This window comes from Engystomops pustulosus, chromosome 1, assembly GCF_040894005.1.
Source record: "Engystomops pustulosus chromosome 1, aEngPut4.maternal, whole genome shotgun sequence".
Classification (NCBI taxonomy): domain Eukaryota; kingdom Metazoa; phylum Chordata; class Amphibia; order Anura; family Leptodactylidae; genus Engystomops; species Engystomops pustulosus.
This window is the reverse complement of record NC_092411.1, coordinates 189,184,510-189,207,443: the sequence shown is the minus strand read 5'-3', so window position 1 is coordinate 189,207,443 and position 22,934 is coordinate 189,184,510. Positions and strand designations below refer to the sequence as shown.

The window sequence follows — 22,934 nt, the reverse complement described above, 5'->3', positions numbered from 1 at the left end:
ATCGGCCATCTTGTTTTTTGTTAAAACATGTCTATTCAAGAGGCGCCTGCTCGTTTCTTTCATCAGCTTCAGGTGCTACACCAAATTGTTAGTGCTATGATGATTCAAAATCCAAACTTTACAAACTGTCTGTAATGCGACAATAAGATTTCTCCAAAAAAAGAAATAAATGAAACGGTTGTACGTTTGAAAGTGTTGGCTATGGTAGAAGCTACTGCGTGAAAAGACATACAGATGCTCTTGCTTGACGCCCGTACCTGCCATAAGCCAACAGTGCACTTGTCAAGTGAGCAGCAATTCCAAAGGCCAATGTGTTTTAAAAGGAAGCCTTTCAACGGAAGATCTGCGTAAATTTCTTCACGGTGAGGGACAGCAAGTGTTTTAAACTAGGTGCACAAAATCCACCAATGGAGATGCCGGGGATTGAACCCGGGGCCTCACACATGCAAAGCATGTGCTCTACCACTGAGCTACATCCCCACACAAGATACCTTTTGCTGGGGGCCAGAAACATTTTTGAAAAGCGACCCAGAAGGTGTGCGCATTAAGCAGATAAGTAGTTTGTGAATTTTGGGGCTTTTTAACCAGGGGCAGAGAAGGCGGTGATGGATTGAAGCTCATTGTGCTTTACATATCAAACAAGATTTGCTGTTCTTTTGACTTGAGGAATGGATTATATTGACCGTCGGTGGAAACACATTGAAGTGTTGGGCCGATGGGAAACAGAATGGTTTTCTTCAGGTATCCAAAAGATGTGAATGGAGATGCCAGGGATTGAACCCAGGGCCTCACACATGCAAAGCATGCGCTCTACCACTGAGCTACATCCCCTGGCCTGATGCTACCCCTGCCTCTGTCTCTCAGGAGGTTCATTGCCCAATACTGTGGAAACAGTATGTAGCGACAAGGCAGTGTGCAATAACCAGGCATTTTCAGGGAACTGCACAAGTTGCCAGTGATTAAAAGCAGGAAGTTTTCAACAGCTCCAACGTTGCTTAAACGCCTTCTTAGAGGCATAGATTTCACGGAACAACTGCAGAAGAAAAGCAGTATGGGCAGGAGTGTAAAAGCCAAAAGTGGAAATAGTGCTTGAAAAATGAGCACAGATGGCACGAGACAGCAGAGAAATGACTGTCCCGCAAAGATGCTTACCGAGAAAAAGGAGTGAATGCTCTTGCTACTCCCATAAACAATATCGGCCATCTTGTTTTTTGTTAAAACATGTCTATTCAAGAGGCGCCTGCTCGTTTCTTTCTTCAGCTTCAGGTGCTACACCAAATTGTTAGCGCTATGATGATTCAAAATCCAAACTTTACAAACTGTCTGTAATGCGACAATAAGATTTCTCCAAAAAAAGAAATAAATGAAACGGTTGTACGTTTGAAAGTGTTGGCTATGGTAGAAGCTACTGCGTGAAAAGACATACAGATGCTCTTGCTTGACGCCCGTACCTGCCATAAGCCAACAGTGCACTTGTCAAGTGAGCAGCAATTCCAAAGGCCAATGTGTTTTAAAAGGAAGCCTTTCAACGGAAGATCTGCGTAAATTTCTACACGGTGAGGGACAGCAAGTGATTTAAACTAGGTGCACAAAATCCACCAATGGAGATGCCAGGGATTGAACCCGGGGCCTCACACATGCGAAGCGTGCGCTCTACCACTAAGCTACATCCCCACACAAGATATTGTTTGCTGGGGGCCAGAAACATTTTTGAAAAGCGACCCAGAAGGTGTGCGCATTAAGCAGATAAGTAGTTTGTGAATTTTGGGGCTTTTTAACCAGGGGCAGAGAAGGCGGTGATGGATTGAAGCTCATTGTGCTTTACATATCAAACAAGATTTGCTGTTCTTTTGACTTGAGGAATGGATTATATTGACCGTCGGTGGAAACACATTGAAGTGTTGGGCCGATGGGAAACAGAATGGTTTTCTTCAGGTATCCAAAAGATGTGAATGGAGATGCCGGGGATTGAACCCGGGGCCTCACACATGCAAAGCGTGCGCTCTACCACTGAGCTACATCCCCTGGCCTGATGCTGCCCCTGCCTCTGTCTCTCAGGAGGTTCATTGCCCAATACTGTGGAAACAGTATGTAGCGACAAAGCAGTGTGCAATAACAACGCATTTTCAGGGAACTGTACAAGTTGCCAGTGATTAAAAGCAGGAAGTTTTCAACAGCTCCAACGTTGCTTAAACGCCTTCTTAGAGGCATAGATTTCACGGAACAACTACAGAAGAAAAGCAGTATGGGCAGGAGTGTAAAAGCCAAAAGTGGAAATAGTGCTTGGAAAAATGAGCACAGATGGCACGAGACAGCAGAGAAATGACTGTCCCGCAAAGATGCTTACCGAGAAAAAGGAGTGAATGCTCTTGCTACTCCCATAAACAATATCGGCCATCTTGTTTTTTGTTAAAACATGTCTATTCAAGAGGCGCCTGCTCGTTTCTTTCATCAGCTTCAGGTGCTACACCAAATTGTTAGTGCTATGATGATTCAAAATCCAAACTTTACAAACTGTCTGTAATGCGACAATAAGATTTCTCCAAAAAAAGAAATAAATGAAACGGTTGTACGTTTGAAAGTGTTGGCTATGGTAGAAGCTACTGCGTGAAAAGACATACAGATGCTCTTGCTTGACGCCCGTACCTGCCATAAGCCAACAGTGCACTTGTCAAGTGAGCAGCAATTCCAAAGGCCAATGTGTTTTAAAAGGAAGCCTTTCAACGGAAGATCTGCGTAAATTTCTACACGGTGAGGGACAGCAAGTGATTTAAACTAGGTGCACAAAATACACCAATGGAGATGCCGGGGATTGAACCCGGGGCCTCACACATGCGAAGCATGCGCTCTACCACTGAGCTACATCCCCACACAAGATACTGTTTGCTGGGGGCCAGAAACATTTTTGAAAAGCGACCCAGAAGGTGTGCACATTAAGCAGATAAGTAGTTTGTGAATTTTGGGGCTTTTTAACCAGGGGCAGAGAAGGCGGTGATGGATTGAAGCTCATTGTGCTTTACATATCAAACAAGATTTGCTGTTCTTTTGACTTGAGGAATGGATTATATTGACCGTCAGTGGAAACACATTGAAGTGTTGGGCCGATGGGAAACAGAATGGTTTTCTTCAGGTATCCAAAAGATGTGAATGGAGATGCCGGGGATTGAACCCGGAGCCTCACACATGCAAAGCGTGCGCTCTACCACCGAGCTACATCCCCTGGCCTGATGCTGCCCCTGCCTCTGTCTCTCAGGAGGTTCATTGCCCAATACTGTGGAAACAGTATGTAGCGACAAGGCAGTGTGCAATAACAACGCATTTTCAGGGAACTGCACAAGTTGCCAGTGATTAAAAGCAGGAAGTTTTCAACAGCTCCAACGTTGCTTAAACGCCTTCTTAGAGGCATAGATTTCACGGAACAACTGCAGAAGAAAAGCAGTATGGGCAGGAGTGTAAAAGCCAAAAGTGGAAATAGTGCTTGGAAAAATGAGCACAGATGGCACGAGACAGCAGAGAAATGACTGTCCCGCAAAGATGCTTACCGAGAAAAAGGAGTGAATGCTCTTGCTACTCCCATAAACAATATCGGCCATCTTGTTTTTTGTTAAAACATGTCTATTCAAGAGGCGCCTGCTCGTTTCTTTCATCAGCTTCAGGTGCTACACCAAATTGTTAGTGCTATGATGATTAAAAATCCAAACTTTACAAACTGTCTGTAATGCGACAATAAGATTTCTCCAAAAAAAGAAATAAATGAAACGGTTGTACGTTTGAAAGTGTTGGCTATGGTAGAAGCTACTGCGTGAAAAGACATACAGATGCTCTTGCTTGACGCCCGTACCTGCCATAAGCCAACAGTGCACTTGTCAAGTGAGCAGCAATTCCAAAGGCCAATGTGTTTTAAAAGGAAGCCTTTCAACGGAAGATCTGCGTAAATTTCTTCACGGTGAGGGACAGCAAGTGATTTAAACTAGGTGCACAAAATCCACCAATGGAGATGCCGGGGATTGAACCCGGGGCCTCACACATGCGAAGCGTGGGCTCTACCACTGAGCTACATCCCCACACAAGATACCGTTTGCTAGGGGCCAGAAACATTTTTGAAAAGCGACCCAGAAGGTGTGCGCATTAAGCAGATAAGTAGTTTGTGAATTTTGGGGCTTTTTAACCAGGGGCAGAGAAGGCGGTGATGGATTGAAGCTCATTGTGCTTTACATATCAAACAAGATTTGCTGTTCTTTTGACTTGAGGAATGGATTATATTGACCGTCGGTGGAAACACATTGAAGTGTTGGGCCGATGGGAAACAGAATGGTTTTCTTCAGGTATCCAAAAAATGTGAATGGAGATGCCAGGGATTGAACCCAGGGCCTCACACATGCAAAGCGTGCGCTCTACCACTGAGCTACATCCCCTGGCCTGATGCTGCCCCTGCCTCTGTCTCTCAGGAGGTTCATTGCCCAATACTGTGGAAACAGTATGTAGCGACAAGGCAGTGTGCAATAACCAGGCATTTTCAGGGAACTGCACAAGTTGCCGTGATTAAAAGCAGGAAGTTTTCAACAGCTCCAACGTTGCTTAAACGCCTTCTTAGAGGCATAGATTTCACGGAACAACTGCAGAAGAAAAGCAGTATGGGCAGGAGTGTAAAAGCCAAAAGTGGAAATAGTGCTTGAAAAATGAGCACAGATGGCACGAGACAGCAGAGAAATGACTGTCCCGCAAAGATGCTTACCGAGAAAAAGGAGTGAATGCTCTTGCTACTCCCATAAACAATATCGGCCATCTTGTTTTTTGTTAAAACATGTCTATTCAAGAGGCGCCTGCTCGTTTCTTTCTTCAGCTTCAGGTGCTACACCAAATTGTTAGCGCTATGATGATTCAAAATCCAAACTTTACAAACTGTCTGTAATGCGACAATAAGATTTCTCCAAAAAAAGAAATAAATGAAACGGTTGTACGTTTGAAAGTGTTGGCTATGGTAGAAGCTACTGCGTGAAAAGACATACAGATGCTCTTGCTTGACGCCCATACCTGACATAAGCCAACAGTGCACTTGTCAAGTGAGCAGCAATTCCAAAGGCCAATGTGTTTTAAAAGGAAGCCTTTCAACGGAAGATCTGCGTAAATTTCTACACGGTGAGGGACAGCAAGTGATTTAAACTAGGTGCACAAAATCCACCAATGGAGATGCCAGGGATTGAACCCGGGGCCTCACACATGCGAAGCGTGCGCTCTACCACTGAGCTACATCCCCACACAAGATATTGTTTGCTGGGGGCCAGAAACATTTTTGAAAAGCGACCCAGAAGGTGTGCGCATTAAGCAGATAAGTAGTTTGTGAATTTTGGGGCTTTTTAACCAGGGGCAGAGAAGGCGGTGATGGATTGAAGCTCATTGTGCTTTACATATCAAACAAGATTTGCTGTTCTTTTGACTTGAGGAATGGATTATATTGACCGTCGGTGGAAACACATTGAAGTGTTGGGCCGATGGGAAACAGAATGGTTTTCTTCAGGTATCCAAAAGATGTGAATGGAGATGCCGGGGATTGAACCCGGGGCCTCACACATGCAAAGCGTGCGCTCTACCACTGAGCTACATCCCCTGGCCTGATGCTGCCCCTGCCTCTGTCTCTCAGGAGGTTCATTGCCCAATACTGTGGAAACAGTATGTAGCGACAAGGCAGTGTGCAATAACAACGCATTTTCGGGGAACTGCACAAGTTGCCAGTGATTAAAAGCAGGAAGTTTTCAACAGCTCCAACGTTGCTTAAACGCCTTCTTAGAGGCATAGATTTCACGGAACAACTGCAGAAGAAAAGCAGTATGGGCAGGAGTGTAAAAGCCAAAAGTGGAAATAGTGCTTGAAAAATGAGCACAGATGGCACGAGACAGCAGAGAAATGACTGTCCCGCAAAGATGCTTACCGAGAAAAAGGAGTGAATGGTCTTGCTACTCCCATAAACAATATCGGCCATCTTGTTTTTTGTTAAAACATGTCTATTCAAGAGGCGCCTGCTCGTTTCTTTCTTCAGCTTCAGGTGCTACACCAAATTGTTAGCGCTATGATGATTCAAAATCCAAACTTTACAAACTGTCTGTAATGCGACAATAAGATTTCTCCAAAAAAAGAAATAAATGAAACGGTTGTACGTTTGAAAGTGTTGGCTATGGTAGAAGCTACTGCGTGAAAAGACATACAGATGCTCTTGCTTGACGCCCGTACCTGCCATAAGCCAACAGTGCACTTGTCAAGTGAGCAGCAATTCCAAAGGCCAATGTGTTTTAAAAGGAAGCCTTTCAACGGAAGATCTGCGTAAATTTCTACACGGTGAGGGACAGCAAGTGATTTAAACTAGGTGCACAAAATCCACCAATGGAGATGCCAGGGATTGAACCCGGGGCCTCACACATGCGAAGCGTGCGCTCTACCACTAAGCTACATCCCCACACAAGATATTGTTTGCTGGGGGCCAGAAACATTTTTGAAAAGCGACCCAGAAGGTGTGCGCATTAAGCAGATAAGTAGTTTGTGAATTTTGGGGCTTTTTAACCAGGGGCAGAGAAGGCGGTGATGGATTGAAGCTCATTGTGCTTTACATATCAAACAAGATTTGCTGTTCTTTTGACTTGAGGAATGGATTATATTGACCGTCGGTGGAAACACATTGAAGTGTTGGGCCGATGGGAAACAGAATGGTTTTCTTCAGGTATCCAAAAGATGTGAATGGAGATGCCGGGGATTGAACCCGGGGCCTCACACATGCAAAGCGTGCGCTCTACCACTGAGCTACATCCCCTGGCCTGATGCTGCCCCTGCCTCTGTCTCTCAGGAGGTTCATTGCCCAATACTGTGGAAACAGTATGTAGCGACAAAGCAGTGTGCAATAACAACGCATTTTCAGGGAACTGTACAAGTTGCCAGTGATTAAAAGCAGGAAGTTTTCAACAGCTCCAACGTTGCTTAAACGCCTTCTTAGAGGCATAGATTTCACGGAACAACTACAGAAGAAAAGCAGTATGGGCAGGAGTGTAAAAGCCAAAAGTGGAAATAGTGCTTGGAAAAATGAGCACAGATGGCACGAGACAGCAGAGAAATGACTGTCCCGCAAAGATGCTTACCGAGAAAAAGGAGTGAATGCTCTTGCTACTCCCATAAACAATATCGGCCATCTTGTTTTTTGTTAAAACATGTCTATTCAAGAGGCGCCTGCTCGTTTCTTTCATCAGCTTCAGGTGCTACACCAAATTGTTAGTGCTATGATGATTCAAAATCCAAACTTTACAAACTGTCTGTAATGCGACAATAAGATTTCTCCAAAAAAAGAAATAAATGAAACGGTTGTACGTTTGAAAGTGTTGGCTATGGTAGAAGCTACTGCGTGAAAAGACATACAGATGCTCTTGCTTGACGCCCGTACCTGCCATAAGCCAACAGTGCACTTGTCAAGTGAGCAGCAATTCCAAAGGCCAATGTGTTTTAAAAGGAAGCCTTTCAACGGAAGATCTGCGTAAATTTCTACACGGTGAGGGACAGCAAGTGATTTAAACTAGGTGCACAAAATACACCAATGGAGATGCCGGGGATTGAACCCGGGGCCTCACACATGCGAAGCATGCGCTCTACCACTGAGCTACATCCCCACACAAGATACTGTTTGCTGGGGGCCAGAAACATTTTTGAAAAGCGACCCAGAAGGTGTGCACATTAAGCAGATAAGTAGTTTGTGAATTTTGGGGCTTTTTAACCAGGGGCAGAGAAGGCGGTGATGGATTGAAGCTCATTGTGCTTTACATATCAAACAAGATTTGCTGTTCTTTTGACTTGAGGAATGGATTATATTGACCGTCAGTGGAAACACATTGAAGTGTTGGGCCGATGGGAAACAGAATGGTTTTCTTCAGGTATCCAAAAGATGTGAATGGAGATGCCGGGGATTGAACCCGGAGCCTCACACATGCAAAGCGTGCGCTCTACCACCGAGCTACATCCCCTGGCCTGATGCTGCCCCTGCCTCTGTCTCTCAGGAGGTTCATTGCCCAATACTGTGGAAACAGTATGTAGCGACAAGGCAGTGTGCAATAACAACGCATTTTCAGGGAACTGCACAAGTTGCCAGTGATTAAAAGCAGGAAGTTTTCAACAGCTCCAACGTTGCTTAAACGCCTTCTTAGAGGCATAGATTTCACGGAACAACTGCAGAAGAAAAGCAGTATGGGCAGGAGTGTAAAAGCCAAAAGTGGAAATAGTGCTTGGAAAAATGAGCACAGATGGCACGAGACAGCAGAGAAATGACTGTCCCGCAAAGATGCTTACCGAGAAAAAGGAGTGAATGCTCTTGCTACTCCCATAAACAATATCGGCCATCTTGTTTTTTGTTAAAACATGTCTATTCAAGAGGCGCCTGCTCGTTTCTTTCATCAGCTTCAGGTGCTACACCAAATTGTTAGTGCTATGATGATTAAAAATCCAAACTTTACAAACTGTCTGTAATGCGACAATAAGATTTCTCCAAAAAAAGAAATAAATGAAACGGTTGTACGTTTGAAAGTGTTGGCTATGGTAGAAGCTACTGCGTGAAAAGACATACAGATGCTCTTGCTTGACGCCCGTACCTGCCATAAGCCAACAGTGCACTTGTCAAGTGAGCAGCAATTCCAAAGGCCAATGTGTTTTAAAAGGAAGCCTTTCAACGGAAGATCTGCGTAAATTTCTTCACGGTGAGGGACAGCAAGTGATTTAAACTAGGTGCACAAAATCCACCAATGGAGATGCCGGGGATTGAACCCGGGGCCTCACACATGCGAAGCGTGGGCTCTACCACTGAGCTACATCCCCACACAAGATACCGTTTGCTAGGGGCCAGAAACATTTTTGAAAAGCGACCCAGAAGGTGTGCGCATTAAGCAGATAAGTAGTTTGTGAATTTTGGGGCTTTTTAACCAGGGGCAGAGAAGGCGGTGATGGATTGAAGCTCATTGTGCTTTACATATCAAACAAGATTTGCTGTTCTTTTGACTTGAGGAATGGATTATATTGACCGTCGGTGGAAACACATTGAAGTGTTGGGCCGATGGGAAACAGAATGGTTTTCTTCAGGTATCCAAAAAATGTGAATGGAGATGCCAGGGATTGAACCCAGGGCCTCACACATGCAAAGCGTGCGCTCTACCACTGAGCTACATCCCCTGGCCTGATGCTGCCCCTGCCTCTGTCTCTCAGGAGGTTCATTGCCCAATACTGTGGAAACAGTATGTAGCGACAAGGCAGTGTGCAATAACCAGGCATTTTCAGGGAACTGCACAAGTTGCCGTGATTAAAAGCAGGAAGTTTTCAACAGCTCCAACGTTGCTTAAACGCCTTCTTAGAGGCATAGATTTCACGGAACAACTGCAGAAGAAAAGCAGTATGGGCAGGAGTGTAAAAGCCAAAAGTGGAAATAGTGCTTGAAAAATGAGCACAGATGGCACGAGACAGCAGAGAAATGACTGTCCCGCAAAGATGCTTACCGAGAAAAAGGAGTGAATGCTCTTGCTACTCCCATAAACAATATCGGCCATCTTGTTTTTTGTTAAAACATGTCTATTCAAGAGGCGCCTGCTCGTTTCTTTCTTCAGCTTCAGGTGCTACACCAAATTGTTAGCGCTATGATGATTCAAAATCCAAACTTTACAAACTGTCTGTAATGCGACAATAAGATTTCTCCAAAAAAAGAAATAAATGAAACGGTTGTACGTTTGAAAGTGTTGGCTATGGTAGAAGCTACTGCGTGAAAAGACATACAGATGCTCTTGCTTGACGCCCATACCTGACATAAGCCAACAGTGCACTTGTCAAGTGAGCAGCAATTCCAAAGGCCAATGTGTTTTAAAAGGAAGCCTTTCAACGGAAGATCTGCGTAAATTTCTACACGGTGAGGGACAGCAAGTGATTTAAACTAGGTGCACAAAATCCACCAATGGAGATGCCAGGGATTGAACCCAGGGCCTCACACATGCGAAGCGTGCGCTCTACCACTGAGCTACATCCCCACACAAGATATTGTTTGCTGGGGGCCAGAAACATTTTTGAAAAGCGACCCAGAAGGTGTGCGCATTAAGCAGATAAGTAGTTTGTGAATTTTGGGGCTTTTTAACCAGGGGCAGAGAAGGCGGTGATGGATTGAAGCTCATTGTGCTTTACATATCAAACAAGATTTGCTGTTCTTTTGACTTGAGGAATGGATTATATTGACCGTCGGTGGAAACACATTGAAGTGTTGGGCCGATGGGAAACAGAATGGTTTTCTTCAGGTATCCAAAAGATGTGAATGGAGATGCCGGGGATTGAACCCGGGGCCTCACACATGCAAAGCGTGCGCTCTACCACTGAGCTACATCCCCTGGCCTGATGCTGCCCCTGCCTCTGTCTCTCAGGAGGTTCATTGCCCAATACTGTGGAAACAGTATGTAGCGACAAGGCAGTGTGCAATAACAACGCATTTTCGGGGAACTGCACAAGTTGCCAGTGATTAAAAGCAGGAAGTTTTCAACAGCTCCAACGTTGCTTAAACGCCTTCTTAGAGGCATAGATTTCACGGAACAACTGCAGAAGAAAAGCAGTATGGGCAGGAGTGTAAAAGCCAAAAGTGGAAATAGTGCTTAGAAAAATGAGCACAGATGGCACGAGACAGCAGAGAAATGACTGTCCCGCAAAGATGCTTAACGAGAAAAAGGAGTGAATGCTCTTGCTACTCCCATAGTCAATATCGGCCATCTTGTTTTTTGTAAAAACATGTCTATTCAAGAGGCGCCTGCTCGTTTCTTTCATCAGCTTCAGGTGCTACACCAAATTGTTAGCGCTATGATGATTCAAAATCCAAACTTTACAAACTGTCTGTAATGCGACAATAAGATTTCTCCAAAAAAAGAAATAAATGAAACGGTTGTACGTTTGAAAGTGTTGGCTATGGTAGAAGCTACTGCGTGAAAAGACATAGAGATGCTCTTGCTTGACGCCCGTACCTGCCATAAGCCAACAGTGCACTTGTCAAGTGAGCAGCAATTCCAAAGGCCAATGTGTTTTAAAAGGAAGCCTTTCAACGGAAGATCTGCGTAAATTTCTACACGGTGAGAGACAGCAAGTGATTTAAACTAGGTGCACAAAACCCACCAATGGAGATGCCGGGGATTGAACCCGGGGCCTCACACATGCGAAGCGTGCGCTCTACCACTGAGCTACATCCCCACACAAGATACGGTTTGCTGGGGGCCAGAAACATTTTTGAAAAGTGACCCAGAAGGTGTACGCATTAAGCAGATAAGTAGTTTGTGAATTTTGGGGCTTTTTAACCCCTTAAGGACGCAGCCATTTTACAGCTTAAGGCTCAGCCCGATTTTTTGGATTCTGACTTGCGTCGCTTTATATGGTTATAACTTTTGAACACTGTTACTTATCAAAACGATTCTGAGATTCTTTTTTCCCCACATGTTGTACTTCATTTTAGTGGTAAATTTTGGCTGATAAGTTTTGCGTTTATTTACAAAAAAAAGAAAATATGATGAATTTTCTGAAAAATTTGCCATTTTTGAAATTTGAAATCATTGCGTTTTCAGGCAGATAGATTTACCACCTAAATAAATTGCTGAATAACATTTCCCATAGGTCTACTTTACATTTTCACCATTTTTGAAATGTCTGGATAATTTATTTTGATGTCACGCGGCTTACAAATCGAATAGCGCTTTTCCGGATTTTCAGAATTGACTATTTTGGGGATAAATACAGTTTTGAATGAAAATTTACATATTTAGCATCAAAACCCCCCATATAACCAACCCAATTTCAAATCTGCACCCCTCAAGCTATCAGAAACAGATTTTACGAAGAATGTTAACCCCTTGAGATCTTCATAGTAATTACATCAAAATGGAGGCGAAATTTAGAATAGTCAAATTGTGCCGGTTATACGTTCATTTAGCCCTAAAATTTACACATTTCCAAAAGATAAAAATACAAAACCCACCATACAATTTGTTCTACAATTTCTCCCGAGTGCAGCGACCCCCCACATGTGGCTGTGACTTGTGTTATGGGCACACAGTAAGGCGCAGAAGGGAAGGAGCACCCTGCAGCTGCCAGGATTTTACTTTCCTCATTGGCCTCTTTTGAAGGCTGTAAAATTTTCGCTTTTGCGCTATTAGGGTCATGTGACGGCATTTTTTTTGCGGGATGAGATGCTTTTTCCATTGTTACCATTTTGGGGTTGGTATCACCTATTGTTGAAAATTTAGGAACTTCTTTTTGAGGGCAGGAGTAGAAAAGCATCAATTCTCTACTGGTTTTTTTACTTTTTTTTTTGTGGTGTTCACCGTATAGACTAATAATCATATTATCTTCATTCTATGGGTCGATACGATAACGGGGATACCAGACACGAATATATTTTCTTGCGTTTTACTAAATTTGTAAAATAAAACCCTATTGTGGGGAAAAATCTATCATTTTTGTATTGCCATCTTCCAAGTGGCATAACTTTGTTACGTTTTTGGCTACAGAGCTGGTTTATGGCTTGTTTTTTGCGGGACATGTTGTACTTTGCAACAGTATCATTCTAGAGTACATATGTTTTTTTGATCACTTTTTATAGCATTTTTTGTGGGATTGAATAGGTAAAAATCATAATTTTTGGAGGGTTTATAACAGATTTCTTTTACGGCGTTCATCGTGCGGGTTCAATAATTATTTATTTTTATTCTACGGGTTGTTACGGACGCGGTGATACTATATATGTGGGGTTTGTGTTATGATTTAGACTTTTTTTTTTAGTTATATGTCTTTTTATATGTTTTGGGGCTTTTGGGCATTTTTGGTGATTTATGACTTTATTTTTTTATTGAATAATTTTTTTTTTTACTTTTTCACTTTTTCCACCATGGGAAATGAACAAGCAATCATCTGATTGCTTGTTCATAATAATACCCTGCAATACTTATGTATTGCAGGGCATTATCAGTGTCAGCCTATGCACTTGCATAGGGTGGCACTCTGCCAGTAAGATGACGTCACAGACGCCATCTTACCGGCAGTTCCTGCAGGTAACACTGGGGTCCAGATCGGACCCCAGTGTTACCATAGCAACGATCGGTGCCCCCCGAAAATGATTCGGGGGGGGCGATCGTGGGGGAAAGACACCCCAGATGCAAGTTAGATGCCGCGGTCGCGATGACCGCGGCATTTAACGGGTTAATCACCCGCGATCAGAGACAACTCTGATCGCGGGTGTTACACTGGGGTGCCGGCTATCAGTCAGAGCCGGCACCCCGTGTTTCCCGATGCCGGTTCGGCTCAAATCTTGAGCTGAACCGGCATCTGCTCAGCGTCCGATATATCGGACGCTGAGCGTTAAGCCACTGAGCTCAGCGTCCGATATATCGGACGCTGAGCGTTAAGAGGTTAACCAGGGGCAGAGAAGGCGGTGATGGATTGAAGCTCATTGTGCTTTACATATCAAACAAGATTTGCTGTTCTTTTGACTTGAGGAATGGATTATATTGACCGTCGGTGGAAACACATTGAAGTGTTGGGCCGATGGGAAACAGAATGGTTTTCTTCAGGTATCCAAAAGATGTGAATGGAGATGCCGGGAATTGAAACCAGGACCTCACACATGCAAAGGGTGCGCTCTACCACTGAGCTACATCCCCTGGCATGATGCTGCCCCTGCCTCTGTCTCTCAGGAGGTTCATTGCCCAATACTGTGGAAACAGTATGTAGCGACAAGGCAGTGTGCAATAACAACGCATTTTCAGGGAACTGCACAAGTTGCCAGTAGAGATGAGCGAACATACTCGTCCGAGCTTGATGCTCGATCGAGCATTAGCGTACTCGTAACTGCTCGTTGCTCGGACGAGTATTTCGCCCGCTCGAGAAAATGGCAGCTCCCGCCGTTTTGCTTTTTGGCGGCCAGAAACAGAGCCAATCACAAGCCAGGAGACTCTGCACTCCACCCAGCATGACGTGGTACCCTTACACGTCGATAGCAGTGGTTGGCTGGCCAGATCAGATGACCCTGGGATAGACTAGCCGCTGCCCGCGCTGCTCGGATCATTCTCTGTCTGGATGCCGCTAGGGAGAGAGCTGCTGCTGGTCAGGGAAAGCGTTAGGGTGTTCTATTAGCTTACTGTTAGGCAGGAGTGATTCTACAACAGCCCTTCTTAGGGCTACAATAACGTTATCCTTTTTTTTTTTATTTGCTTGTGGCTGGGCTTGCTGGCACTAGTAGTGCAGCTAGTACCATATTGTGAGGAATTAGCAGGGGGACTTGCTACCGTTGTGTTTAGCTCTTAGTGACACACATATCCACCTCAAACACCAAAGTGGGAAAATTTATTAGGGGTTTGATTTCAATTAGGCACAGTCTGCCAGTTTCTTTTTATTTTACGTTTATTTTTTTAATAACTCAGTGTCATCTCATCTTGCATAGTAGTGTGCTTTAATACTTGGCTAGAAAATAGCCATAGGAGAATCCAAACGGCTTACTTACGCCTACAGTAGCGTTATATATATTTGATTTCTGGTTGATCTGCTGGTGGCTGTAGTTGTTGCAGTGCATCTACTAGCAAATTGTGAGCAATTTGGAGTGAGACTTGCGACCACTGTGTTTTGCGCTTAGTGACGCACATATCCATCGCAAAGACCGAAGTGGGAAAATTTATTAGGGCCCGGGGTTGGATTTCAATTAGGCACAGTCTGCCATTTCCTTTTTTATTTTACGTTTATTTTTTTCATAACTCAGCGTCATCTCATCTGGCATAGTAGTGTGCTTTAATACTTGGCTAGAAAATAGCCATAGGAGAATCCAAACGGCTTACTTACGCCTACAGTAGCGTTATATATATTTGATTTCTGGTTGATCTGCTGGTGGCTGTAGTTGTTGCAGTGCATCTACTAGCAAATTGTGAGCAATTTGGAGTGAGACTTGCGACCACTGTGTTTTGCGCTTAGTGACGCACATATCCATCGCAAAGACCGAAGTGGGAAAATTTATTAGGGCCCGGGGTTGGATTTCAATTAGGCACAGTCTGCCATTTCCTTTTTTATTTTACGTTTATTTTTTTCATAACTCAGCGTCATCTCATCTGGCATAGTAGTGTGCTTTAATACTTGGCTAGAAAATAGCCATAGGAGAATCCAAACGGCTTACTTACGCCTACAGTAGCGTTATATATATTTGATTTCTGGTTGATCTGCTGGTGGCTGTAGTTGTTGCAGTGCATCTACTAGCAAATTGTGAGCAATTTGGAGTGAGACTTGCGACCACTGTGTTTTGCGCTTAGTGACGCACATATCCATCGCAAAGACCGAAGTGGGAAAATTTATTAGGGCCCGGGGTTGGATTTCAATTAGGCACAGTCTGCCATTTCCTTTTTTATTTTACGTTTATTTTTTTCATAACTCAGCGTCATCTCATCTGGCATAGTAGTGTGCTTTAATACTTGGCTAGAAAATAGCCATAGGAGAATCCAAACGGCTTACTTACGCCTACAGTAGCATTATATATATTTGATTTCTGGTTGATCTGCTGGTGGCTGTAGTTGTTGCAGTGCATCTACTAGCAAATTGTGAGCAATTTGGAGTGAGACTTGCGACCACTGTGTTTTGCGCTTAGTGACGCACATATCCATCGCAAAGACCGAAGTGGGAAAATTTATTAGGGCCCGGGGTTGGATTTCAATTAGGCACAGTCTGCCATTTCCTTTTTTATTTTACGTTTATTTTTTTCATAACTCAGCGTCATCTCATCTGGCATAGCAGTGTGCTTTCATACTTGGCTAGAAAATAGCCATAGCAATAGGATAGCATCGTTTGGTTTTAAAAACTAAAAAACACACAAAAAAAAAAAAAAACACAAAAAAAAGGTAAAAAAAAAATTAAAGTTATAACTCTCATTTTCAAAATGTTTAACCCGAGGGCTAGGGGTAGAGGACGAGGGCGGGGACGTGGGCGTCCAACTACTGCAGGGGTCAGAGGCCGTGGTCCTGGGCGGGGTGAGACACCACCTGCTGATGAGGGAGCAGGGGAACGCCGCAGAGCTACACTCCCTAGGTTCATGTCTGAAGTTACTGGGACTCGTGGTAGAGCACTGTTGAGGCCAGAACAGTGCGAACAGGTGATGTCGTGGATTGCCGACAATGCTTCGAGCAATTTGTCCACCAGTCAGTCTTCCACGCAGTCCACCCATGTCACCGAAATCGGCACTCCTCCAGCTCCTGCACCTCAGCCTCCTCCCCCCCAGTCTGCCCCCTCCCAGCAAAATTTGCCATTTGAACCGGCATACTCTGAGGAACTGTTTTCTGGACCCTTCCCACAGTCACAAACCACTTGTCCGGTTGCTGATGAGCAATTTTCCGATGCCCAGGTTTTCCACCAGTCGCAGTCTGTGGGTGATGATGACCTTGTTGACGTACTGGAAGAAGTGTGTAAAGAGGTGTTCGACGATGAGGAGACACGGTTGTCAGACAGTGGGGAAGTTGTTGTCAGGGCAGGAAGTCCGAGGGGGGAGCAGACTGAGGGATCGGAGGATGATGAGGTGACAGACCCAAGCTGGGTTGAGAGGCCGGGTGAACACAGTGCTTCTGAGACGGAGGAGAGTCCTCGACCAGAACAGGTTGGAAGAGGCAGTGGTGGGGCCAGACGGAGAGGCAGGGCCAGAGCTGGTGCATCAGCGCCAAATGTGTCAACTAGTGAAGCTCCCGTGGCGAGGGCTCCTGCGGCGAGGGCTAGATTTTCAGAAGTCTGGAGGTTCTTTAAGGAAACACCGGATGACCGACGGACTGTGGTGTGCCACATTTGCCAAACCAGGATCAGCAGGGGTTCCACCACTACTAGCTTAACTACCACCAGTATGCGCAGGCATATGAATGCTAAACACCCCATTCAGTGGCAACAAGCGCGTTCACCTCCGGCCGTGCACACCACTGCTCCTTCCCCTGTGTCAGCTGATAGTCAGCCCCCTGCCCAGGACCCTGCCACAAAAACTCCATCGTCGCCTCCACGATCCTCCACAGCATCCACCAGCGTTCAGCTCTCCATACCCCAGACGCTGGAGCGGAAACGCAAATATAGTGCAACCCACCCGCACGCCCAAGCCCTTAATGTGCACATCTCCAGATTGCTAAGCCTGGAGATGCTGCCCTATAGGCTAGTAGAGACCGAGGCCTTTCGCAGCCTCATGGCGGCGGCCGCCCCTTGGTATTCGGTCCCCAGCCGCCACTACTTTTCCCGATGTGCCGTCCCAGCCCTGCACCAGCACGTGTCAGACAACATATTCCGTGCCCTGACCAACGCCGTTTCTGACAAGGTCCACCTGACCACGGACACGTGGACGAGTGGTGCCGGGCAGGGCCACTATATATCGCTGACGGCACATTGGGTTAACTTGGTGGAGGCTGGGACCGAGTCTGACCCTGCGGCTGGTCATATACTGCCGACGCCGAGGATTGCGGGGCCTACCTCGGTCCAGGTGTTTCAGGCCTACTATGCCTCCTCCTCCTCCCACCCCTCCTCCACCTCCTCCTCCGAACGACCATCCGTGGGCATGGCGCCATCAGTCGGTAGCTCTTGGCACAGCAGCAGTGCCGTCGCTAAGCGACAGCAGGCGGTGCTGAAACTGCTGAGCCTAGGCGATAAAAGGCACACCGCCCAAGAACTATTACAGGGCATCACGGCGCAGACTGATCTGTGGCTGGCACCGCTGAACCTGAAGCCAGGCATGGTTGTGTGTGACAACGGCCGTAACCTGGTGGCGGCTCTGCAACTCGGCAGACTGACACATGTGCCATGCCTGGCCCATGTGTTAAATCTGATAGTTCAGCGTTTCCTCAAGACATACCCCAATCTGTCTGATTTGCTCACGAAGGTGCGCCGCATCTGTGCGCATTTCAGGAAGTCCAGCACAGATGCTGCCACTCTCAGGGCAGCGCAGCGCCGCCTCCAACTGCCCGCTCACCGACTGTTGTGCGACGTGCCCACGAGGTGGAATTCAACACTGACCATGTTATCCAGAGTTTACCAGCAGCGCCGAGCGATTGTAGACTGCCAGATGTCAACTTCCACCAGAACTGGTAGTCAGGTCAGTCAGCTTCCTCAAGTCTACAATGAGGAGTGGACGTGGATGTCTGATATCTGTCAGGTGCTGAGTAACTTTGAGGAGTCAACACAGATGGTCAGTGGCGATGCCGCCATCATCAGCCTCACCATCCCGCTGCTTGGCCTGTTGAAAAACTCTCTGGTCAGCATGAAGTCGGAAGCTTTGCGCTCCTCACAAGAGACGGGGGAAGAAGATTCCCTTGTTGATAGCCAAAGCACCCTTAGGTCTGTTTCTCAGCGCATATCGGAGGAGGTGGAGGAGGATGAGGAGGAAGAGGAGGAGAATGTTGGCGAGACACAAGAGGGGACCATTGTTGAGTCCTTCACTGTTGAGCGTGTATGGGCAGAAGAAGAGGAGTTGGAGGAGTTGGAGGAGGAGGAAATGGACAGTCTGGCCAGTGAGGGGAGTGAATTCTTACGCGTTGGTACTCTGGCGCATATGGCAGATTTCATGCTAGGCTGCCTATCCCGTGACCCTCGCGTTCAAAGAATTTATTCCAGCACCGATTACTGGGTGTTCACTCTCCTGGACCCACGGTACAAGCAAAATCTTTCCACTCTCATCCCTGGAGAGGAAAGGAGTGTGAGAATGCATGAATACCAGCAGGCCCTGGTGCACAAGCTGAAACAGTATTTCCCTTCTGACAGCGCTAGCGGCAGAGTGCGTAGTTCTGCGGGACAAGTAGCGAGGGAGAGTAGGCGAGCAGGCAGCTTGTCCAGCACTGGCAAGGGTACGCTTTACAAGGCTTTTGCCAGCTTTATGTCACCCCAGCAAGACACTGTCACCTGTCCCCAGTCTCGGCAGAGTAGGGCTGATCTTTACAGAAAGATGGTGAGGGAGTACGTAGCTGACCATACCATCGTCCTAAATGATCACACAGCTCCCTACAACTACTGGGTTTCAAAGCTGGACATGTGGCACGAACTGGCGCTGTACGCCTTGGAGGTTCTTGCCTGCCCTGCCGCTAGCGTCTTGTCCGAGCGGGTTTTCAGTGCAGCTGGTGGCATCATCACCGATAAGCGTACACGCCTGTCGACTGACAGCGCTGACAGGCTGACGCTTATCAAGATGAATAAAGCATGGATTTCTCCTAATTTCCAATCTCCACCAGGTGAAGGAAGCTCAACCTGAATAATTTATCCACTCCTCCTCCTCCTCATTTTCCTCCTTCTCCTCCTCTTTGTACAGTAAAGCAGAGGAAACTGGCTATTCTTTTACAGGGCCCACTGGCTCTAGCTATAGTACTTTATGCATTTAATTTTTATGGAGGGCCACCGACCCGGTCCTCTGTTTTAAACAATTTTTGGGAGTGCCACATACAGGCACTCAATCTATTCAATTTTTCTGGAGGGCCACCTACCTGCGCCTCTGGTTTGAAAACTTTTTTGGACTGCCACATACAGGCACTCAATCTATTCCATTTTTATGGAGGGCCACCTACCTGCTCCTCTGGTTTGAAAACTTTTTTGGACTGCCACATACAGGCACTCAATCTATTCCATTTTTATGGAGGACCACCTACCTGCTCCTCTGGTTTGAAAACTTTTTTGGACTGCCACATACAGGCACTCAATCTATTCCATTTTTATGGAGGGCCACCTACCTGCTCCTCTGGTTTGAAAACTTTTTTGGACTGCCACATACAGGCACTCAATCTAATCCATTTTTATGGAGGGCCACCTACCTGCTCCTCTGGTTTGAAAACTTTTTTGGACTGCCACATACAGGCACTCAATCTATTCCATTTTTATGGAGGGCCACCTACCTGCTCCTCTGGTTTGAAAACTTTTTTGGACTGCCACATACAGGCACTCAATCTATTCCATTTTTATGGAGGGCCACCTACCTGCTCCTCTGGTTTGAAAACTTTTTTGGACTGCCACATACAGGCACTCAATCTATTCCATTTTTATGGAGGGCCACCTACCTGCTCCTCTGGTTTGAAAACTTTTTTGGACTGCCACATACAGGCACTCAATCTATTCCATTTTTATGGAGGGCCACCTACCTGCTCCTCTGGTTTGAAAACTTTTTTGGACTGCCACATACAGGCACTCAATCTATTCCATTTTTATGGAGGGCCACCTACCTGCTCCTCTGGTTTGAAAACTTTTTTGGACTGCCACATACAGGCACTCAATCTATTCCATTTTTATGGAGGGCCACCTACCTGCTCCTCTGGTTTGAAAACTTTTTTGGACTGCCACATACAGGCACTCAATCTATTCCATTTTTATGGAGGGCCACCTACCTGCTCCTCTGGTTTGAAAACTTTTTTGGACTGCCACATACAGGCACTCAATCTATTCCATTTTTCTGGAGGGCCACCTACCTGCTCCTCTGGTTTGAAAACTTTTTTGGACTGCCACATACAGGCACTCAATCTATTCCATTTTTCTGGAGGGCCACCTACCTGCTCCTCTGGTTTGAAAACTTTTTTGGACTGCCACATACAGGCACTATCCAAATTGAATTGTCTCCATAGCAGCCTCCACACGTTGTCTCCATTGCTACCTCCAAAAGTCGTCCATATAGCTGCCTCCATACATCGTCCCTTTATCAAACGAGGTGTGTCAGGCCGAAATTTGGGTTGTTTTCATGGATTCCACATCAAAGTTGTTAACTTTGTCGCCACCCTGCTGTGTTATCCACAAAATACACTGGCAAACTTTTACCATTTACGGATATTATTTCAGCGCTTCTTGCGCATCTGTTTACATTCCCCTCACCCGCCACATCCTTAATTTATAAGAACGCTACTACACTTGATCTTATACAAAAGGTTCTTAGAAGTGCTGTTTGGGGAGTAGCCTAGAGACAGGGGCTTGGATTGGCGAAAGCTCGCCTGGCAGCGGAGCGCCAGCTCCATGCCAAGAACCAACTAACATAGTTTTAACTGCAGCACCTTTAATCTACTACTAGTTCACTGCCTCCATACATGGCCGCCTTATCAAACGTGCTGTGTCAGGCAGAATTTTGGGTTGTTTTCATGGCTTCCACAACAAACTTGTTAACTTTGTCGCCACCCTGCTGTGTAATCCTCAAAATATACTGGCAAACTTTTACCATTTACGGATATTATTTCAGCGCTTCTTGCGCATCTGTTTACATTCCCCTCACCCGCCATATTCCAAACTTATAAGAACGCTACTACACTTAACTTGGTGCAGGCTGGGACCGAGTCTGACCCTGGGGCTGGTCATATACTGCCGACGCAGAGGATTGCGGGGCCTACCTCGGTCCAGGTGTTTCAGGCCTACTATGCCTCCTCCTCCTCCCACCCCTCCTCCACCTCCTCCTCCGAATTACCATCCGTGGGCATGGCGCCATCAGTCGGTAGCTCTAGGCACAGCAGCAGTGCCGTCGCTAAGCGACAGCAGGCGGTGCTCAAACTGCTGAGCCTAGGTGATAAAAGGCACACCGCCCAAGAGCTATTACAGGGCATTCCGCATCAAACTTGTTAACTTTGTCGCCACCGTGCTGTGTAAGCCACAAAATATACTGGAAAACTTTTTTCATTTACGGATATTATTTCAGCGCTTCTTGCGCAGATGTTTACATTCCCCTCACCCGCCATATCCCAAACTTATAAGAACGCTACTACACTTGATCTTATACAAAAGGTTCTTAGAAGTGCTGTTTGGGGAGTAGCCTAGAGACAGGGGCTTGGATTGGCAAAAGCTCGCCTGGCAGCGGAGCGCCAGCTCCATGCCAAGATCCAACTAACATAGTTTTAACTGCAGCACCTTTAATGTACTACTAGTTCACTGCCTCCATACATGGTCCCCTTATCAAATGAGCTGTGTCAGGCAGAATTTTGGATTGTTTTCATGGCTTCCATGTTAACTTTGTCGCCACCCTGCTGTGTAATCCACAAAATATACTGGCAAACTTTTATCATGTACCGATATTATTTGAGCGCTTCTTGCTCACCTCCTTTGGTTCCTCTCTGCCACCCATTGGTTTGAAGCCTGAGTCCATTTAGGGTATGTCGCCATGCCACTCTCTAGCCTGCCGCTGCTGCCGCTGCCTCTGCATGCCGTCCCCTATAGTGTCAGGGTCAATTATTGGATGTTTTAGATGCTATCTAGCTTCATTCTGTCACTCTGTCATGGCCATGCTGTTGCCCATAATTTTGGCATAATGGTGCGATTAAGCAGCCTCAGAGGCATCCATGCATGCTGCCCCTGCTGTTTCCTGTCCATTTCCGTGGTGTTTCCATCCTTTTCTGAGGTTCCCAGGTGTTTGGCCAAGCTTCCCTGAGCAGAGCCTTGGTCCCCTTGAAAAATGCTCGAGTCTCCCATTGACTTCAATGGGGCTCGTTACTCGAAACGAGCACTCGAGCATCAGGAAAAGTTCGTCTCGAATAACGAGTACCCGAGCATTTTAGTGCTCGCTCATCTCTAGTTGCCAGTGATTAAAAGCAGGAAGTTTTCAACAGCTCCAACGTTGCTTAAACGCCTTCTTAGAGGCATAGATTTCACGGAACAACTGCAGAAGAAAAGCAGTATGGGCAGGAGTGTAAAAGCCAAAAGTGGAAATAGTGCTTAGAAAAATGAGCACAGATGGCACGAGACAGCAGAGAAATGACTGTCCCGCAAAGATGCTTACCGAGAAAAAGGAGTGAATGCTCTTGCTACTCCCATAAACAATATCGGCCATCTTGTTTTTTGTTAAAACATGTCTATTCAAGAGGCGCCTGCTCGTTTCTTTCATCAGCTTCAGGTGCTACACCAAATTGTTAGCGCTATGATGATTCAAAATCCAAACTTTACAAACTGTCTGTAATGCGACAATAAGA

At 46.0% G+C, this 22,934-nt stretch overlaps 20 non-coding genes across 20 annotated transcripts; all 20 read right to left on the bottom strand.

Annotated features, from left to right (window-relative positions):
- Positions 1–408: 408 nt before the first annotated feature.
- Positions 409–480, bottom strand: TRNAA-UGC (transfer RNA alanine (anticodon UGC)). The gene has a single exon. It is a non-coding gene; the product is annotated as a tRNA-Ala (tRNA).
- Positions 481–759: 279 nt separating this feature from the next.
- On the bottom strand, positions 760–831 carry TRNAA-UGC (transfer RNA alanine (anticodon UGC)). The gene has a single exon. It is a non-coding gene; the product is annotated as a tRNA-Ala (tRNA).
- Positions 832–1,602: 771 nt separating this feature from the next.
- TRNAA-CGC (transfer RNA alanine (anticodon CGC)) lies at positions 1,603–1,674 on the bottom strand. Its single transcript has one exon. It is a non-coding gene; the product is annotated as a tRNA-Ala (tRNA).
- Positions 1,675–1,953: 279 nt separating this feature from the next.
- TRNAA-UGC (transfer RNA alanine (anticodon UGC)) lies at positions 1,954–2,025 on the bottom strand. Its single transcript has one exon. It is a non-coding gene; the product is annotated as a tRNA-Ala (tRNA).
- Positions 2,026–2,797: 772 nt separating this feature from the next.
- On the bottom strand, positions 2,798–2,869 carry TRNAA-CGC (transfer RNA alanine (anticodon CGC)). The gene has a single exon. It is a non-coding gene; the product is annotated as a tRNA-Ala (tRNA).
- A 279-nt stretch (positions 2,870–3,148) lies between these two features.
- Positions 3,149–3,220, bottom strand: TRNAA-UGC (transfer RNA alanine (anticodon UGC)). The gene has a single exon. It is a non-coding gene; the product is annotated as a tRNA-Ala (tRNA).
- A 772-nt stretch (positions 3,221–3,992) lies between these two features.
- TRNAA-CGC (transfer RNA alanine (anticodon CGC)) lies at positions 3,993–4,064 on the bottom strand. Its single transcript has one exon. It is a non-coding gene; the product is annotated as a tRNA-Ala (tRNA).
- A 279-nt stretch (positions 4,065–4,343) lies between these two features.
- Positions 4,344–4,415, bottom strand: TRNAA-UGC (transfer RNA alanine (anticodon UGC)). Its single transcript has one exon. It is a non-coding gene; the product is annotated as a tRNA-Ala (tRNA).
- A 770-nt stretch (positions 4,416–5,185) lies between these two features.
- TRNAA-CGC (transfer RNA alanine (anticodon CGC)) lies at positions 5,186–5,257 on the bottom strand. The gene has a single exon. It is a non-coding gene; the product is annotated as a tRNA-Ala (tRNA).
- Positions 5,258–5,536: 279 nt separating this feature from the next.
- TRNAA-UGC (transfer RNA alanine (anticodon UGC)) lies at positions 5,537–5,608 on the bottom strand. The gene has a single exon. It is a non-coding gene; the product is annotated as a tRNA-Ala (tRNA).
- A 771-nt stretch (positions 5,609–6,379) lies between these two features.
- TRNAA-CGC (transfer RNA alanine (anticodon CGC)) lies at positions 6,380–6,451 on the bottom strand. Its single transcript has one exon. It is a non-coding gene; the product is annotated as a tRNA-Ala (tRNA).
- A 279-nt stretch (positions 6,452–6,730) lies between these two features.
- TRNAA-UGC (transfer RNA alanine (anticodon UGC)) lies at positions 6,731–6,802 on the bottom strand. The gene has a single exon. It is a non-coding gene; the product is annotated as a tRNA-Ala (tRNA).
- A 772-nt stretch (positions 6,803–7,574) lies between these two features.
- On the bottom strand, positions 7,575–7,646 carry TRNAA-CGC (transfer RNA alanine (anticodon CGC)). The gene has a single exon. It is a non-coding gene; the product is annotated as a tRNA-Ala (tRNA).
- Positions 7,647–7,925: 279 nt separating this feature from the next.
- TRNAA-UGC (transfer RNA alanine (anticodon UGC)) lies at positions 7,926–7,997 on the bottom strand. Its single transcript has one exon. It is a non-coding gene; the product is annotated as a tRNA-Ala (tRNA).
- A 772-nt stretch (positions 7,998–8,769) lies between these two features.
- TRNAA-CGC (transfer RNA alanine (anticodon CGC)) lies at positions 8,770–8,841 on the bottom strand. The gene has a single exon. It is a non-coding gene; the product is annotated as a tRNA-Ala (tRNA).
- Positions 8,842–9,120: 279 nt separating this feature from the next.
- Positions 9,121–9,192, bottom strand: TRNAA-UGC (transfer RNA alanine (anticodon UGC)). Its single transcript has one exon. It is a non-coding gene; the product is annotated as a tRNA-Ala (tRNA).
- Positions 9,193–9,962: 770 nt separating this feature from the next.
- Positions 9,963–10,034, bottom strand: TRNAA-CGC (transfer RNA alanine (anticodon CGC)). The gene has a single exon. It is a non-coding gene; the product is annotated as a tRNA-Ala (tRNA).
- Positions 10,035–10,313: 279 nt separating this feature from the next.
- On the bottom strand, positions 10,314–10,385 carry TRNAA-UGC (transfer RNA alanine (anticodon UGC)). Its single transcript has one exon. It is a non-coding gene; the product is annotated as a tRNA-Ala (tRNA).
- A 772-nt stretch (positions 10,386–11,157) lies between these two features.
- On the bottom strand, positions 11,158–11,229 carry TRNAA-CGC (transfer RNA alanine (anticodon CGC)). Its single transcript has one exon. It is a non-coding gene; the product is annotated as a tRNA-Ala (tRNA).
- Positions 11,230–13,616: 2,387 nt separating this feature from the next.
- On the bottom strand, positions 13,617–13,688 carry TRNAA-UGC (transfer RNA alanine (anticodon UGC)). The gene has a single exon. It is a non-coding gene; the product is annotated as a tRNA-Ala (tRNA).
- Positions 13,689–22,934: the final 9,246 nt, after the last annotated feature.